Raw genomic sequence first — 18,223 nt, 5'->3', positions numbered from 1 at the left:
TGTCCCTGGCCCCAAGGATGCCAGACTGTCTATTACCAGATCCAGGGCCTTCTCAGTGGCGGCTCCACACTGGTGGAACGAGCTCCCATAGGACATCAGGGCCCTGTGGGACCTCTTACAGATCCACAGGGCCTGTAAAACGGAGCTCTTCCACCAGGCCTTTGAATAGGAGCCGCCACTGAACGAGCTACTGAACATCTATTACTGGCACTTTCTTTGGGATAGTCATATGGGACCAACTACAACGATCGCCATCTGCACTTTATTGTTTGTATGTAATTTGCACTTTATATTTTATTGTTGAATTTTATCTGTTTTTATCATAAATTATTGTATGCCGCCTTGAGCCTGCTTGTCAGGCAAGGTGGGATAGAAATCGAAATAAATAAATAAATGTGATCTCTAGTTCCTCTACCTCTTCGAAACCCAGCTTGTACTTCTGGCAGTTCTCTATCCACGTACTGCTGAAGCCTAGCTTATAGGATCTTTAGCACGACCTTGCTAGCGTGTGAAATGAGTGCAATTGTGTGATAGTTTGAACATTCCTTGGCATTCCCCTTTTTTGGGATTGGAGTGTATACTGACCTTTTCCAATCTTGTGGCTACTGTTGTGTTTTCCAAATTTGCTGGCAAATTGAGTGCAGCACTTTAACAGCATCATCTTTTAAGACTTTGAATAGCTCAGCTGGGATACCATCACCTCCACTAGCTTTGTTGTTAGTAATGCTTTCTAAGGCCCATTTAACTTCACATTCCAGGATGTCTGGCTCGAGGTCAGTGATTATACCGTCGTGGTTGTCAAGGACATCGAGGTCTTTCTTGTATAGTTCTTCTGTGTATTCTTGCCATCTTTTCCTAATCTCATCTGCTTCTGTTAGGTCCCTACCGTTTTTGTCCTTTATCATGGCCAGCTTTGCATGGAACGCTCCCTTGATTTCTCCAACTTTCTTGAAGAGATCTCTAGTCCTTCCCATTCTATTGTTTTCCTCTATTACTTTGCACCGTTCATTCAGGAAGGCCTCCTTATCTCTCCTTGCTGTTCTCTGGAAATCTGCATTCAGTTGGGTAAATCTTTCCTTTTCGCCTTTGCCTTTCGCTTTCCTTCTTTCCTCTGCTATTTGTAAAGCCTCATCAGAAAGCCACTTTGCTTTCTTACATTTCTTTTTCTTTGGGATGGTGGTGATTGCTGCCTCCTGTACAATGTCACGAACCTCCGTCCATAGTTCTTCAGGCACTCTATCTATCAAATCCAGACCCTTGAATCTATTCTTCACCTCTACTGTATATTCATCAGGGATGCGATCTAGGTCAAACCTGAATGGCCTCGTGGTTTTCCCAATTTTCTTCAGTTTAAGTCTGAATTTTGCAATGAGTAGCTCATGATCTGAACCACAGTCAGCTCCAGGTCTTGTTTTTACTGACTGAATAGAGCTTCTCCATCTTTGACTGCAAATTATATAGTCAATCTGATTTCGGTGTTGCCCATCTGGTGATGTCCATGTGTAGAGTCGCCTCTTAGGTTGTTGGAAAAGGGTGTTCGCTATGACCAGTGTGTTCTCTTGACAAAACTCTGTTAACCTTTGCCCTGCTTCATTTTGCTTTCCAAGGCCAAACTTGTCTGTTATTCCAGTTACCTTTTCACTTCCTACTTTAGCATTCCAGTCCCCTATGATGATGAGGACATCATTTTTTGGTGTTAGTTCTAGGAGGTGTTGTAGGTCTTCATAGAACCGGTCCACTTCAGCCTCTTCTGCATCAGTGGTTGGGGCATAGACTTGGATTACTGTGATGTTGAATGGTTTGCCTTGGAATCGGACAGAAATCATTCTGTCATTTTTGAGATTGTATCCCAGTACTGCCTTTTGCACTCTCTTGTTGACTATAAAGGCCACACCATTTTTTCTACGAGATTCCTGGCCACAGTAGTAGATATAATGGTCTTCTGAGTTAAATTCGCCCATTCCTGTCCACTTTAGTTCACTGATTCCTAGGATATCGATGTTCAGTCTTGCCATCTCATTTTTGACCACGTCAAGCTTACCTTGATTCATAGATCTTACATTCCAGGTTCCTATGCAGTATTGTTCTTTGCAGCATCGGACTTTCCTTTCACCATCAGACACATCCACAACTGAGCGTCCTTTCGGCTTTGGCCCAGCCGCTTCACTCTTTCTGGGGTTACTTGTACTTGTCCTCTGCTCTTCCTCAGTAGCATATTGGACACCTTCCGACCTGAGGGGCTCATCTTCCGGCGTCATATCTTTTAGCCTTTTGATACTGTCCATGGGGTTGAAGAAGAAGAAGAAGAAGAAGAAGAAGAAGAAGAAGAAGAAGAAGAAGAAGAAGAAGAAGAAGAAGAAGAAGAAGAAGAAGAAGAAGAAGAAGAAGAGGAGGAGGAGGAGGAGGAGGAGGACGACGACGACGACGACAACGACGACTACGGTCGAGGGGGCGTCATCTCCTGGAAATTCCAGGCCCTAGAGAGGTTAAATTTGCGGTGACCAGGACCAGGGCATTTTCGGTGGCGGCTCCTACCTGGTGGAAGGAGCTCCCGGAAGATATCCGGGCCCTGCGGGACCTTTCTCAGTTCCACAGGGCCTGTAAGATGGAGCTCTTTCACCAGGCTTTTGAGTAGGTGCCGCCGCCACCACTATTTCACCTCCGCCCCCTATGCACTGTCGTATTACCATCATGATTATCTGGACCCCACTGGGGGAGCGAGGTGACCGGGCAGGGACTGGATGACAGGATTTCAGGAACTTATCATGGAGGTTAAGATCTACACATCTTGGCTAAATCTGTACTGTAATTTGGTAAATTTGTTACTGTATTTTATTGTAATTTATTGTTTTATATTATGTGTTTTATTGTTTTAACATTGGCACATGGTGCCCTTGTCAGCCGCCCTGAGCCTTCGGGGTAGGGCGGAATATAAATCCAAACATAAATAAATAAATAAATAAATGTCAAGGCAGTGATCCATGAGGGAGGCACTTTGCCTTGGGTCATATCAATTTATTGAGAGGTTACAAAACCCCAACAGTCTTTCCAAGAAGACAGAAGGTGAGCGGTTAGTTGCTCTCAAGCATTCCACATCCCCTTGATGGCTTTTACAGCTATCCAATACTATGCAAGTGCTTCTAGCCAAGAGAACAATCAAGGGGCCATCTCACTCCTTGGCAGGTAGGTGACACCTAGGAGGTGGCAAAGGCTTTGGGGATGCCAAAGGCTAGAATGTAGCTCTTCTGCGGAAGGACAGGAAGAGAAGGACTGACCCACAGGGGGGTAGGCACACAGGGTTAATAAATTCCACAGACACTAGAGGAAAGTGCGCTATTTTAGAGTGATTCTGTCTGGGGACAATTTGCAGGAAAGAGCTCTCCAACTTGATGGGCACCTTTATTTAATTTATTTATTGAAAACATTTATCAGCTACCTTTCTTCCTTACAGAGGTCAAGGAGGCTTACAAATTTAGATAAAATACATAAGATAGAATGCATTTTAAAAACATAAAAGCCAAAAATTAAAATCACAACTCAAGGCAGCTAGTAAATTTAAACAAATGCAGTCCTAAATAAAACTGTCTTCAACTGCTGCCTAATGATCAAAAGTGAGGAGGTGTCATGATCTGGGCTGTGCCACCAGAGGCCTACTAGGCCCAGGGAGCCTGGCTAGCTGTGGGTGAGGCTGGGCCTACAATTCCCAGAAGCCCCTGAGAGGTTTTGGAGCCAAAATTTACCAATAGGGAAAGAAAAGAGGAGGGCTTGGAGTAAAAGATCTGGAGCAGCAGGAAAAGCTGTTCTTTTTCCCAGAGGGCAGAGCCAGAAGGAAGGCTGCTGTGGGAAGAAACCCTCATCCTGAGGGAAGAGTGAGTAGTCTAGTGTCACTTGGAATAGTGAGCTAGGGACAGTATATATTTAGACGTGTTAGGGCATTCGATTTTTTTTTCTTTTTGCTCACTTACTGTTACAATTCTGCACCTTGTTGTTTGACCTCTTATAAAATAAACTATTTTCATTGTTCACTCTGCCTGGTCCTCATGCCTATTATTCGGCCAAAAGGAAGGTCTGAAGGTCTTGGGAGGGTGCTCTGGGCCTTCTCAAGGGATCCTAATTCCAGAGTGGTGGCAGCGTCAGGTGACACCCCACCTGAGCCATGACAGGAGGTCAGGCACATCTCCCTGGGGAGGTTGTTCCATAATTTTGGGGCTGCCACTGAAAAGACCCTTTTTATGTACCTATCAAGCAAGCTTTTTTGATTGATGGGTCAGGAGGGCCTCTCCCTGTGATATAATTCCTGGGCAGGGAGCTAACAAGGGACAGGCAGCCCAAATAAAGACTCAAGGTAAGGGATGGCTAATAGAAAGCTTTAACTTTAAGAATAAATAAATTCCTAGATTCCTATGAATGTGCAAGTGTAGTAAGCCATATCTACAAAAGTTGGATGGAGCAAAACCAGGAGATGGAGACACTAGATGTAAACAGAAATTCAGATAGAGTTGCTGACCCCTCTTACCAGGAAATACTCCAACTGACCAGCTTGTAGCAGCATAAATACCCAGAGAGAAGTAATGAACCACTCTGGCACTTGAGTGGGCTTGGGAGAAGTGGTATACCATTAAGTGGAGACCCAGGATGGCTGCCTAGTGCCTTGACTGGACAGAGGGCCTAAAGCAGAATGGCACTCACAGGTCAATAGGACATTCAGTGACAGTTGACATTGGATCAGGAGACATTTGGTGTAATACCAAGCAGAGATGCAACCTTCTGGCAGGGTTCCCAGTCAATCACATTCAACACCAGGTCTTCAGAAGATTCAGTTTATTGAGAGAGAAAGTACTTGAGACACCATGAAGTCTTGTGTCAGGAATGGCGGGAATGGCGTGGGGCTTTTGGGATATACACTCTTCAAAGGAGACCCCCTGATACTACAAAACCAATAAGCAAGCACTATTAACACTATTAACTGGCTAACACCCAGCCGTTAGGATCCCAGCGGGAAGCTCGGGAAGAAGCGCCTCTAGCCTCAAGGAAACCTGCAGGATAAGTGCAATTGGTCTATGATGATCAGTATTGTCTACTCTGACAGGCAGCAGATGTCCAGACAGAGTCTGAGGGTTTTTTTCCACATCACCTACTACCTGTTCCTTTTAACTGTGTCTGCCAGGGACTGAAACCTGGGACCTTCTGCATGCAAAGCAGATGCTCTCCCACTGAGCCACACTCCCATCATGGTGGATTACAACTGATATGGTTTCTATGGATTGCGAGAAACACCACTTGTTGCTATGGATGGTACTTTTAATAGTATCAACCAGACCACCAAATCAGCCACTAACGGGCAGTGCAAACACAAATCCTCATATTGTCTGAGAAAAGTTGCTTTAATTTTTGTTTGTGTGGGTGTCTAATGCTTAATTAAGTCATAGCTTGTTCCAAAAGCTTCTGTGTTGCTTTGGCAAATCATGTTTGCGCCACAGCAGCCAAGTCCAATGGGAGTGACAGCCTGATCCGCAGACCCAGGATGTCAAAGTTCAACTAGAAGGTAGTGGATGTAACAACTCAATTTAAATACATCAGTTCAATACATTTGTTTAATTCTCTTCCTCTTCAGCTTCTGGTTTTACAAAGGCCACTGAGCCCCCACCTCTGCAAAAAAAAAAAAAACCCAAAAAACCCACCCTATGGTTGCTAATTTTAAACGATAAAAGAAACCTTTGGAAAGAAAACAACGAGTATCTCCAGGAACTGATTATCTGTCTGTAAGATTTAATGAAAATGTTGTTGCTGAACATTATTTCTAAACCCATTTGCAAGCAGCGATTGTGGATTTTCCTAGCTTCCAGCCACAGCAAGTAAATGAGAATTTAATGCCAAGATGCAACACACTTGTGATCTTAGAATGTCATTAAACAGATATTAAATTCAGAGATCTTGCAAAATCATAAATCTGAGATCCAGAAATAGCTCTTCAACCACATGCCAATTCTGAGTCATGCAGTCTGTTGTCCCTGCATTATACAAAGAGAAACCAGAGAGAGTGAGAAAAAGAGAGAGAGAAGGAGGAGGATGTAAAAAATAATTTTATGACTGTTGAGTAGGAGGATGTTACCATGCATTACCCAGTATGTCTGAACTGCTTTTTTATGTGTGGGAGTCTATATTTATGAAACAATACCAAAAAAGGGGGGAATAAAATTCTACTTTGCTAACAGGGGTTGCTTGCTGTAATCTCTGCAGTATGCCTCCATAGGAATGACTTGCATGTTGTTATTTTAGAAAATCAAAACTGCTGCTGGTGCGGCAACAACTTAAAAAAAAAAAGAGAGCGAGAGAGATATAATATTCACATGGGTGAAGCCTAGCAGAAAGACTTCTCTAAATCAGCCCTTGTTTATCAAGTTGGCCAACAACAGTAACCACATGGTCTAAATGTTTACCTCTCCCGGGGAGTAATCAATCCCTATGAAATTGGCATTAGCATATCATCTAATAAATTTATTTGAAAAACTACATGACATCATCAGCATGGAAGGCATTATGTCTGCAAGCAAACGTCCCTGCAGCCTAAAGAAGCGATTTTAAGGAACAAGAAAATAGAAAGGGTACATTGAGAGTGCCAAACTTGACTTTTAGGCAATCTGGGAAAGGGTCTCCCAAGTGGGTTTCTCTTTCAGAGGCAGGGGCAGTATTACTGATTCTAGGGCCCTGCACAAAAGTCCAAGATGAGAACTCAGAGTCATTAACACCTCAACACCACCACGACCTTTTGGGGTCAAGGAAGGGGCGGCGCAAGCAATAACAACAATTGCATGTAACATCATAGCGAACAGCCCTATGGCTCTTCGAGACCCACCGCGGCCGGGGTGAGCACACGGCCCTAGTCCTAGCTCCCGCCCACCCAGCAGTTCGAAAGTTTAAAATAAATACAAGTAGATAAATGGGTACCTACCCTTAGAAGGGTAGGGGGCACCCTCCTCCTTGTGGGGACGTGGTGGAGTTCGGCGGCGATGGTACCAGCAATGGCGGCGGCAGCAGCGGTGACGGCGACGGTGGCACAGCGGTGTGGCGGCGCAATGCGGCAATCCCTGGTGGCCGATGGAGACAACAGCGCCCAGCACTCGGCGTCCGTCGACGGTGGAGGTGGAGTGACGGAGAAGCGCACGGCAGCGTGAGCGGTGCAAGCGCAGCGGAGCCAGACACAGACAGAGCTGAGCCGGGGCTGCCGCAGGCCATGCGCCGGAAGATCAACGCCGGTGAAGACTGACCGCAGATGCACGCTGACCCAGTGGACTGCCGAGGAGAGCCGTGAACAGCGAACCCACCCGGGTGCTGGTAGGCAGCCCCATCCCCTGAATAATGTGGCCATAGAATTAGGAGCAATCTGCGCTTGCAGCACAACTGTAAACCGCTCTGAGACCTCCAGGTCTGAGCGGTATAGAAGCCGAATGTTAAATAAATAAATACATTAAATAAATATGGTGTAGGCAGGAGCTGCTGCCTCCACAAGCTTGCTGCCCAGGCCCTTAACAGAGCAGGGGTGGCACAGGAATCCTGCTCTTCTCCCCTCCCCTCAGGGAGCTGTGTTGTGGATGATCAAGGGGCATCCCAGTTTGAGGCCTGAGGCCACTACCCTGGTCCATAGCTATGGTGGGGCTATTCGGGGCTCTGACCCTTCCTTAAAGCCCCCCACTTCTTAAAGGCCCCCTTCTTCCCAAAAGCAAGATTTAAATGGCCCTTCAGCTGATTGGTGGGGGGCACATGGCCGCTGATCATCTGGAGGGCCCTTTAAATCTTGCAGGAGGGAAGGAGTGTGCACCCCCCTTCATTATGGCAAATAATGGCAGCCCCACCAGAAAAATATTTTTTTTGCCCCACAAGCCACAATATCCTGCATATGGGCCTGCCACTATCCCTATTGTCCATTGACTAAGACTGTTATAGAAGTGTCTTGGTTCAGAGATAGAGCACCAGCTTTGCATGAAGGTCTGAGTTTCAGTCCTCGGTGTCTCCAGTTTAAAAAAAAGATCAGGTAGTAGGTGATATATTAGACCTCTGCCTGAAAATCTGGAATGGAGCCGTCAGTCACTGCCAGTCAGACAGCCAGTGTGGTGCAGTGGGTAGAGTGTTGGACTAGGATCTGGGAATCCCCACTCTGCCATGAAAGCTTGCTGGGTGGCTTTGGGCCAGTCACACATCCTCAGCCTAACCTACCTCACAGAGCTGTTATGAAGATAAAACGGAGGAGAGGAGAATGATGTAAGCAGCTTTGGTTCCCTGTTGGGGAGACAGACAGGGTATAAATGAAGTCAATAAATAAATCCATAGAGAAAACAATGGTGGTGGAGGGAAGTGCCATCAAGTTGCAGGTGACTCATGGCGGCCCTTCATGGACTTTTCAAGGCAAGACTAGTTTAGAGGTGGTTTGCCATTGCCATCCTCTGTGTAGCAACCCTGGACTTCCTTGGTGGTCTCCCATCCAAATGCTTACCAGGCCCAACACTGCTTAGTTCCCAAGATCTGACAAGATTGGGCTAGCCTGGGCCATCCAGGTCAGGGAGAGAGGAGAATACTGACCTTGATAGACTGAGTCTCTGACATAGCATAAGGCAGCTTCATGTATCCACATGGCAACCTCAGCCACAACAGCCTGACAGCTTATGGTCTGCGATGTCCTGGCAACTAGCTGGAAGCAGCAGCAGCCATTTTGTTTGCTGCTAAGCTGCAATGACATCATTTCAGTTGGCCAGAAGGTGGCGCTACAATTATGAAGACTGTAGGGATGAAATAATACAAGAAGCCAATCAAATTTTCTGTGGTTCTATAAGGATGCTTTATACCAATACTCCCCTTACTGAAGTAAACTAAGGTTTTATTAATGAAATGGCTGATCTACAACATACACTATATACTTTGTCATCAACTAGAAAGCTTACCTTAATTTTAAGTAACTCTGCTATGGCTCCCATCCTGGCCTGCATCTTCCCTGGCTTTGTTTATCACAGGTGCCACATTAACCACTGAGAGGTACCCCCTGACTTCCCCAGTGTGCTGCACAGACAACTAAACATTTGGTTGAAATTGCTCAGCACTCGGGTATCCTCTGCACCACACAGCTCATTGCTCCACCAAATGATGAGCTGTTTGGGGAATGAATCTGTGGAGAAATGCAACCCACTTTGGGCTATATCACTGTATGGGGCCTGTGCCTGTCCTGTCCTGAGACAATACACCTGTGGCAAAGTTGGGATTCCCTGATGCTGCAAAAGCCAAGTGGGACCAGCCCACCTCCCTTGTACCTTGGGCAGCCACCATCAACTTGGCCAGAGCTCCCAGGATGGGGCCCTGGCTGGCAGGTAGCTGCAGTGACTAGACATGGGCCTTACCGCCTACCAGAGCATCAGGCATTGCCTGACAATATCATCTCCTGGTGCCAGGACAACAAAGGTGATGCTGGGAAAGAGTCAGCCTTAGGGGCCATTGGACAAGCTGGTGAGCATGTAGGCAGCCCACAGAAGTCCAACTATGATGGCCTGGGTGGGGCATGGGAGGAGTCCATGAAAGAACCTGGAAGGAGCCAGGCAGGTATGTTCTGGCTGAAGGCCTCCTGGGAACTGGCCAGTGAGAGAAGAAAGGATGGACAGCAAGGATGGAGCAGGAGGCTAGAGGAAGTAATGCTCCATCCCCTAACCCAGATAATGGCTCCATCCATAGGGGCAGGAAGTGGGGCTGGGGCTGATTGGTAGGTATGGGGAGGAAGCATAAATGGCAACATCACAACAACACTTCACAGGAAGTGGTGGCGGCTACAAGCATGGATGGCTTCAAAAGGGAATTGGATAAGCATATGGAGCAGAGGTCCATCAGTGGCTATTAGCCACAAGGTATAGATAGGGGCTCTGGGGCAAGTTATGCTCTGTATTCTTGGTGCTGGGGGGGTCAACAGTGGGAGGGCTTCTGGAGTTCTGGCCCCACTGCTGGACCTCCTGATGGCACCTGGTATTTTTGACCACTGTGAGACAGAGTGTTGGACTGGATGGGCCTTTGGCGTCTCTTATATTCTTATGTTCTTATGTTACAAGGTCAGGGAGGAGAAAGGGAGCATTTTATGGCTCGGATAAGGGTCATGTCCAAGAAACAGGGGTCATTTCGTAGAAAAAGAGGTGCAGGAGCTCATTAGCATACCTCATTAGCACAATTCATTTGCATATGCCACACCCCCTGACATCACCGGAACACCCACCACTCAGGCTCCACTGGACTGTTTTGGATTGCCAGCTATTTGGGGGGGGGGGGGGAGGGAGAGCTTGTAGATGAATAAAACTTGGTCTTAAAGGTGCCACTGGACTGTTTTGGGCCAGGGGGCCGGGGGGGGGCTCTGCAACTTACCTTGCTGCTTCTTGCTCTGACTGAGGGCTGCTGGGAGCAAGGGATGGGGCTTGTTGCATGTGCCCGCCCCCTGGGCTCTTTACTGCTGGAGCTCCGCTCCTGTGCGCTCCTGCAGGAAATGATCCCTGCCAAGAAAGAAAGAACTTGGGTGGTGTTAGCTTCCCCCCTCTATTCTGAGGGCTGGGAGACCCCTGAGAAGTGAAAGCGGTGTGATGGTTGAGGGCCAGGGGCTGGCATTGGTGAGGGAGGAGCTACAGAAACCCCACATTCATTCCAAGAAATTTCTCTGTTGATACAAAGACAAGTAACAGAAAAACAGTTAATTGCTCTCAAGCACCCCTATCCTATGGGTAGTTCTCATAAACCCTCAGTACTTAAAGCTTGGTTATGCAAATGATTTTTAGCCAGCAGAGCTCAGAAATGTACCCCTCTGTCCTGACTTCTGAGCCTGAATGTCTCGTTGTAATGCTGGAATGCTAACATGTGGACAAAAATACCTGAATAAACAAATAAATTAAACAAGGGACCAGGAAGTACAGGCAAAATGCTGCAGAGAAACACAAGAGGACTGCTGAAACTATGGTAACAAAATGAGTTGTTAACTCTGAAGAGGAGGAGCCCTAGTCACGTAACCGAGAACATTATTAGAGCAGGCACGGCCTTTTTAGCAAACATTTGAATAGTGAACAAAGTTCAATGTCCACCGTCATCTATATTCAGCCTATTGTTGGACTGCAAATATGTGAACTGGACCTGTGTTATTGAGCCATCACAGCCATGAAGGGCAAGCCCCCCCCCCCCGGGGAATTCACCCGAATTCATCCAGAATTTTAAAGAGTCTGAAATTGTCAATACTCAGATTCATCAGTGTAGGCTTCCTCCTGTGACATCAACCAGTCTGAAATGTCTTGAGCTTATTAAAAATACAACAGATTCCCATATAGTAAAAAAAAAAAAATGCTTTAAAAAGTACTAAGGTTCAGCCTCAACTCATTTTTAATGAGATATTTTATATTGGGAATCAATCTTTTAATCTGCAGCCAGAGGTGAAGCAGAGGGCATTTAATGCAAAACCAGTCCCCTCTTTTTGTCCGATAACGAACCAAAGGTAGCTATAAAAAAATAGTAATATACTTAAAGGTGAAATCTGCCTCTCCTGGACTTGACTTGGTTAAATTGTACTCTTCCACCCCCAAAAAAAAAAAAAGTTAATTTCCTATCATACCCACAGGTGATGATTTTAGTTGAACCTTCCCTCCCACCTCTGACAAATAAAGTTCACATCTTCCTCTAGGCCTATCTTATCAACCAATCTTTTATCTGTTTTTCGGAGCATTTAAATACATGCTACATTTGTGAAACACTAGATATAACTTTATTCTTAATTATTTTTACATTGGGACATTTTGCAGAGGTCTCTACATCATATATAGCAGGTTCTATTTCCATATTTTATTTTATTTAACTTTCAATTTCTAGACTGCTCAACTCCCAAAGGGCTCTGAGCGGTTTACACAGTACAATTAATTTACACTACCTCACTAGGGCCACATATATTGAGGGGAGATGACTACCTATCAGGCACCCGTGGCAGGGTTTCTTGGTTGTTGTTTTTCTACAGAAGTTCTTAATCCCCGGATGACGACGTCTCGGCGTAGATCTTCCTCGACCGCAGCTACTCCTTCTGGGGATGGTCCCTCAGTGCACGACTGCGAACGCTGCCGCAGCTGGCCTCTGACCTGATTGGCTCCGGCCGACCACGTTGCCTCGGCGCCGCGCCCTGCTAGCCCAATCTCTGTCCGGGCCGCTCGATTCGCTGCTGTCATGCTTCATCAGCTGCCGTCGCCACCATTCCACTGCTCAGCCACCACAGCTCCATCGCACACCAAAGGGAAGGAGGGTGCCCCCCCCCCGCTCTAAGAGCAGGTACCCATTCATCTACTCGCCTGTACGGGCTTTCGAACCGCTGGGTGGGTGGTATTCACATGTATTTAAGTGCAAAATCTCTCCACTGCAGTGCAGATTGAAGAGGAAACAAATTTTCAGTGAGATCCTAAACAGAGTCACACCTTCCTAAGCCTATTGATTCCCCAGAATTTAGAAGGGTACTACCTTAGTTTAGGATTGCACTGTTGGTCAATTTCAATGCTATGAAGGATGAGAACTGAGTCAGTTCCTACCAATGTGGTGAGCACAGTAACTTTAACATTGTTCTGTAGCATACATTAATAAAATAACAGAAGTTTATAGACCCAGACCCAGAAAATGTTGTGTAAACAAATCAGGCTTCAGAGAAGGTTAAATAATATTAAAAGTATTATGTTTCCATTCCATTTAGTTTCCTATTTGGCTGCCAGGAAATATTAATGACCTAGATTTAAACAAAATTAAGTAAGTATACATACAACTCCTCAAATATATCATTGAGATTGTAGATGGTGTTCTGGATGACTTTGATCAGGCCTGATTCGAATATAGGTGTGCACTTAAGAAGTCCCAGACATCCAGATAGCTTTTCTGCATCAGATCATTTAACTCCCTGCTGAAGGTACACCTCAATTATATTTTAGATTTGTTAATCGTATGTAATAATATTAAAGAATCTCTGCTTCCACTTTATGCTTGTATTAAAAATAATTATTGCATTCTTAACATGGACTAAATCAACAGAAAATTATACCATCCATCATTGTTTTATTTATAATTAAAGGAGAACAATTACATGAGTCCATAAAACTATCCTACCCCAAAGATAAGGAGGTCGGCGGCAAGGAGCCCCGTCTGAGCAGAAGCTTTTGATCAGTTCAGCTTGCCATATTTTAAATTCATCTCCTAACCCTCCCACTTGATCAGGGCACACATTCTTGACTAACTCATTATCTCATCATTCAAATGCCATCCCAGGTTCTCCATACTTGAAATGTCTTCTTAAACTATGTAAAAACTGTCGTTCATTTTTGCTACTTTTTATCATAACCAAGTCTATTTAAAAATGGTGATTACAAGTTTCTAAGACATATCGATATCTTCTGGCCCCTCAATCAACTAACTTCATCTTTTAACCATGTCTTCCCGTCTGTGGTCAGTCTTCCATGCCATTCTCAGTTGCTTGCAAATAATATTTACTGGTAATAAGTACATTGGCTTTAAATCTATACAAGGCTATAGAACTGTGTTACATCTTTGTTTTCTTGCCCCTCTCCAAGGGTATTTTATTCTGGGGCTCTAAATGCCCTTTTGGGCTTGTTTAGCGGGGAGGCCAGGTTAGCCCCATTTTATTTATTTATTTATTTTATTTATTTAGGTATTTTTACCCCACCCTCCTCGTGAGCGGGCTCAGGGTGGCTTACAAGGGGCATACACCCATACATAAAACCAGATAAAACAATAAAATAATGGATAATAACAATAATAAAGTGCTTGTTATAACAAGATGGTCTTGTGTGGTTTTGATGGCCTCTGTGTACAGAAGCATCCTCTATCTTTTTTGGTCAAGTCCAGCAACTGTTCCCCTATATTTCCTAAATCTGTGTTCCCCTATATCTGTGACAATACTTTCTTACTGAAATAGAATCAGGGCAACTTTAAAATATACCTGTTGAATGAAAATGAGATAAAAATGGTATGTATTAGCAATAATGTTTTAATTTTTTCAAGTTTTATTTTATAATCTTCCCTGTACGGTAAAGAATGTTTGCCAAGCTGAAAGTCAAACTTGTAAGCTGATACTCCCTTTGCTATAAATTGTAGAGTAATATAGGGAAACAGTTGGAACATGAGATTTCCAAAAAATCAAGTTAAATATCTCTCCACTGCAGAATTATAGTATCAGATACAGGAAATACTCTATGTTACATGGAGCTTGCTATTTAATATCTGTAGCCAATTGGGATGAATCACGAGCTGGAATTAAGACTGCCGGGAAAAACATCAACAACCTCAGATACACAGATGATACCATTCTAATGGCAGAAAGTGAAGAGGACCTAAAGAGCTTCTTGCTAAGGATGAAAGAGGAGAGTGCAAAAGTTGGCTTGAAACTCAACATAAAAAAAACTGAGATTATGGCATCCGGCCCCACCACTCCTTGGCAAATAGAAGGGGAAGTCATTGAAGCAGTGACAGACTTCATGTCCCTGGGATCCAAGATCACTGCAGACAGTGACTGCAGCCATGAAATTAAAAATGCCTGCTCCTTAGGAGGTAAACTATGGAAAAACTAGACAACATAATAAAAAGTAAAGACATAACACTGCCAACAAAAGTCTGCATAGTCAAAGTGATGGTATTCCCAGTAGTAATGTATGGCTGTGAGAGCTGGACCATAAGGAAGGCCAAGTGCCGAAGGAGATCTGCAAGGACTGCAAGGAGATCAAATCAGTCAATCCTAAAGGATATCAAACCTAACTGTTCCCTGGAAGGACAGATACTGAAGCTGAAGCTCAAATACTTTGGCCACCAAATGAGAAGGGAGCACTCACTGGAGAAGACCCTGACACTGGGAAAGATTGACGGTAACAGAAGAAGGGGATGGCAAAGGATGAGATGGTTAGACAGTGTTACTGATGCAACGAACATAAAATTGAGCAAACTCCAGAAGACGGTAGAAGACAGGAGGGCCTGGTGTGATGCGGTCCATGGGGTTGCGAAGAATCAGACTCGGCTGTGCGAATGAACAACAACAAATTGAATAGTGGAGGGCTGTGACTCTCATTCGCAAAATGGGGGGGTGGGGGTAGTCCTCCTTGTACCATTTCCCCAATTGAACATGGTGTCTCCAGCCTGACAACAGAAACTAAACAGGAAGAATCTGGGTACTTGAGGGTGTTCCCCCCAAAGGGCGAGAAGTAGCTGTTGGACATTTTTATTGGGGAAGCAGTGTGGGAGAAGTTACCCTCTTTCTCCATTATCATGACCTGAGCCATAAAGCAGTACTATGTGCTTAGGTTTAGTTTCAGTGGAAGAGGGGAATTATGAGATGGTAAAATTCTGTTAGCCCTGCTGGTTCACCCACCTTTGTTACCCAAATAGGTGGTCTCATAATTAGTTGGGGAATTAGTTGTAAGGAGACAGAGTGAGAGGGGGTAACTGGGATTCTCCCATGTTTACAGGGATTTTTTTTCCCCTTTAAGAGAACTCTCAAAATAAACCAAGCAGATGTTCAACTGGAAAGGTTTTTATTAAAAAGAAGAAGAAGAGATTGGATTTATACTCCGCCCTTCACTACCCAAAGGTGTCCCAGAGTGGCTTACAAACTCCTTTCCCTTCCCCTCCCCACAACAGACACCCTGTGAGGTAAGTGGGGCTGAGAGAGCTCTTGACAGAAACTGTTCTTTTTCAAGGACAGCTCTTATCAGTGCTACTGCTTGCCCAAGGTCATCCAGCCAGGTGCAAGTGGGGAATGAAACCCGGTTTTCCCAGATTAGAGTCTGTGCACTTAACCACTACACCAAACCAAAAAGAGAAAGAATAAAACAAAATGTACACAATAAACACACATACAAGAGCTAACTAAGAGAAACACAGGGAGGAAAGGGGACAATGATTTTAGGGAAGGGTGATAATTACCAGTTTTGAAGAAGAGTCTGCATAAGCAGCAAAATACCCAACTTTATAGAGAGGGGAGAACCCCATAAACTGAGTGTTTATACGGAGGATCCGTGACACACACACACTGCTGGGAAGTAGGGTGCTTCTGATATATGCCCTCAGACAGGGTTGATGTGATACCCAAAAACAATGTCTTGATGGGTTTTGAGGGGATGGGAGAGGCTTGATAACCCTACAAGCACCAGATGGGTAATGCTAATAGGTAAGGTGGCTAGGCTTAAGTGTTGCTTAACAGTCACCTAATCAAGGTAAGTGGATGTAGGGGAAATGGACATCACTGTTGATAGGATTAGTCCTGGGTTAGTCAATAGGTCTCAAGAGACATATTATCCTAAATTATGCATCTCTCCAGGGTGTGGAGGAGGCAGTAGACAGTCAGTCACTCTTACACTTCTAAACTACACGTCTAGACTTGTTTCTGACTAGCATCCATTTTGTATCATTTTGGGCCAGGCAGTGTCTTGCACTTACGATTTTCAAAGTGATATTTTAAGAAGGGTGTTTATGGTTATTCTAGCTATAAACTGCTCCTCAACAAGAGAAGGGGTCTTACTGATAACACCTCCACCATAGCAGAATTGAAACAAGCAAGGAAAACACTTCTTTTGTAAACTACTTTTTTTCTGTTGAGTAGGTATGGAAGACAGAAGATGGGAGAGGTGGACAAGGATAACTAGTTTGTTCATGCAAGACATTTGCAATACAATATAGAACAATTTCAAGCATTTATGGTAAAATACAGTTCAAAAGCAAGAAATTGCAAGTAGATAAATAGGTACCACTTCAGTGGGAAGGTAACAGCGTTCCGTGCGCCTTAGTGTTTAGTCCTGCCGGCCACATGACCACGGAAACGTCTTCGGACAGCGCTGGCTCTTCGTCTTTGAAATGGAGATGAGCATCGCAACCCTAGAGTCGGATTCGACTGGCTTTCAAGCAAGGGAACCTTTACCTTTACTATAAACATCTCACTTTTCCAGGACATGATACCAACCTATGCACTGGTATGAAGATGCAAATCAGAAATCCCATTCAATATGCATAATTCAACAATACTGTGTACTACTGTACTAAAGTGAGCCCCCCATCATGCCTGTAAACAAGTTAGCTGGGTCTGGATATACAGGTATCAATGTAGTTCTTCCTCAGTATTTCACAGTTCAGATTTGCCTTCTCATCAATTTTAAGATGTGGATGGAAATTAGGGATGGGTAGGAACCAGCTAACAAACTAAAGTTCACGACGATTTGGCCAGTTCATGCTTTGCAAACTGAAGTCTGTGGCAGGTCAATCAGCATGAACTTTTTATGAATTTCAGGTTATTCATGGCAGTTTGTGGCAGTTGGTGAACTGATACATTTCCAGACAGATTGTCTTAGCTCAATCAAAATGTTTAACAAAGTTCAAAGCAACAAGTTCCCAAAGCAACCTCAAAGCAACAGGTTCCCTGTATGTTTGGTGTGTATAGCTTGAACTTTTGAACCTGCACCCAGGGCTGTAGCTAACCCAGGGTAAACAAGGTGATGCCCCCTCCCAAATGCTCAATGCCCTGGATCTTATTTATTTATTTTATTTCATTTATCCCCCGCCCTCCCCGCACACGGGCTCAGGGCGGCTTACATAGGCACAAAGTGCAATAGCGATAAAACAGGTTAAAAACAGTTAAGACTAAAATTCACAACAAACAGGATACATGAGAAACTATAATAAATACTCCCCATTGCATATCAGGAAGGGGTCAGAAAAGGGGGGGCGGAACACCATGGGCTACGATGTTCCAGATGACCGATCGGCAGAACCCGGCGATACTGCACTGCAGTTGCACGGTGGTGGTAGTGGCGGCGGCGGCTCCTACTCAAAAGCCTGGCAGAAGAGCTCCATCTTGCAGGCCCTGCGGAACTGTAAGAGGTTCCGCAGGGCCCTGATCTCTTCCGGGAGCTCATTCCACCAGGTAGGAGCCGCCACCAAAAAGGACCTGGCCCTCGTGGCACAAGCCTGGCCTCTTTAGGTCCCGGGATCACCAGGCGGTTTTGTGACCCCGACCGAAGTGCTCTTTGGGGCCTGTGTATCCTCAGGTATGCTGGACCCTGGCCATGTATGGCTTTAAAGGTAAGCACCAGCACTTTGAAGCGAATCCGGTACGCTATAGGCAGCCAGTGCAGCGCTTTCAGCACAGGTTGGATGTGTTCCCATTTAGGGGCACCCACCAACAACCTGGCCGCTGCAT

Source organism: Gekko japonicus, unplaced genomic scaffold (assembly GCF_001447785.1).
Source record: "Gekko japonicus isolate JY-2015 unplaced genomic scaffold, Gekko_japonicus_V1.1 scaffold267, whole genome shotgun sequence".
Classification (NCBI taxonomy): domain Eukaryota; kingdom Metazoa; phylum Chordata; class Lepidosauria; order Squamata; family Gekkonidae; genus Gekko; species Gekko japonicus.
Note: the sequence above shows the minus strand (reverse complement) of the source record.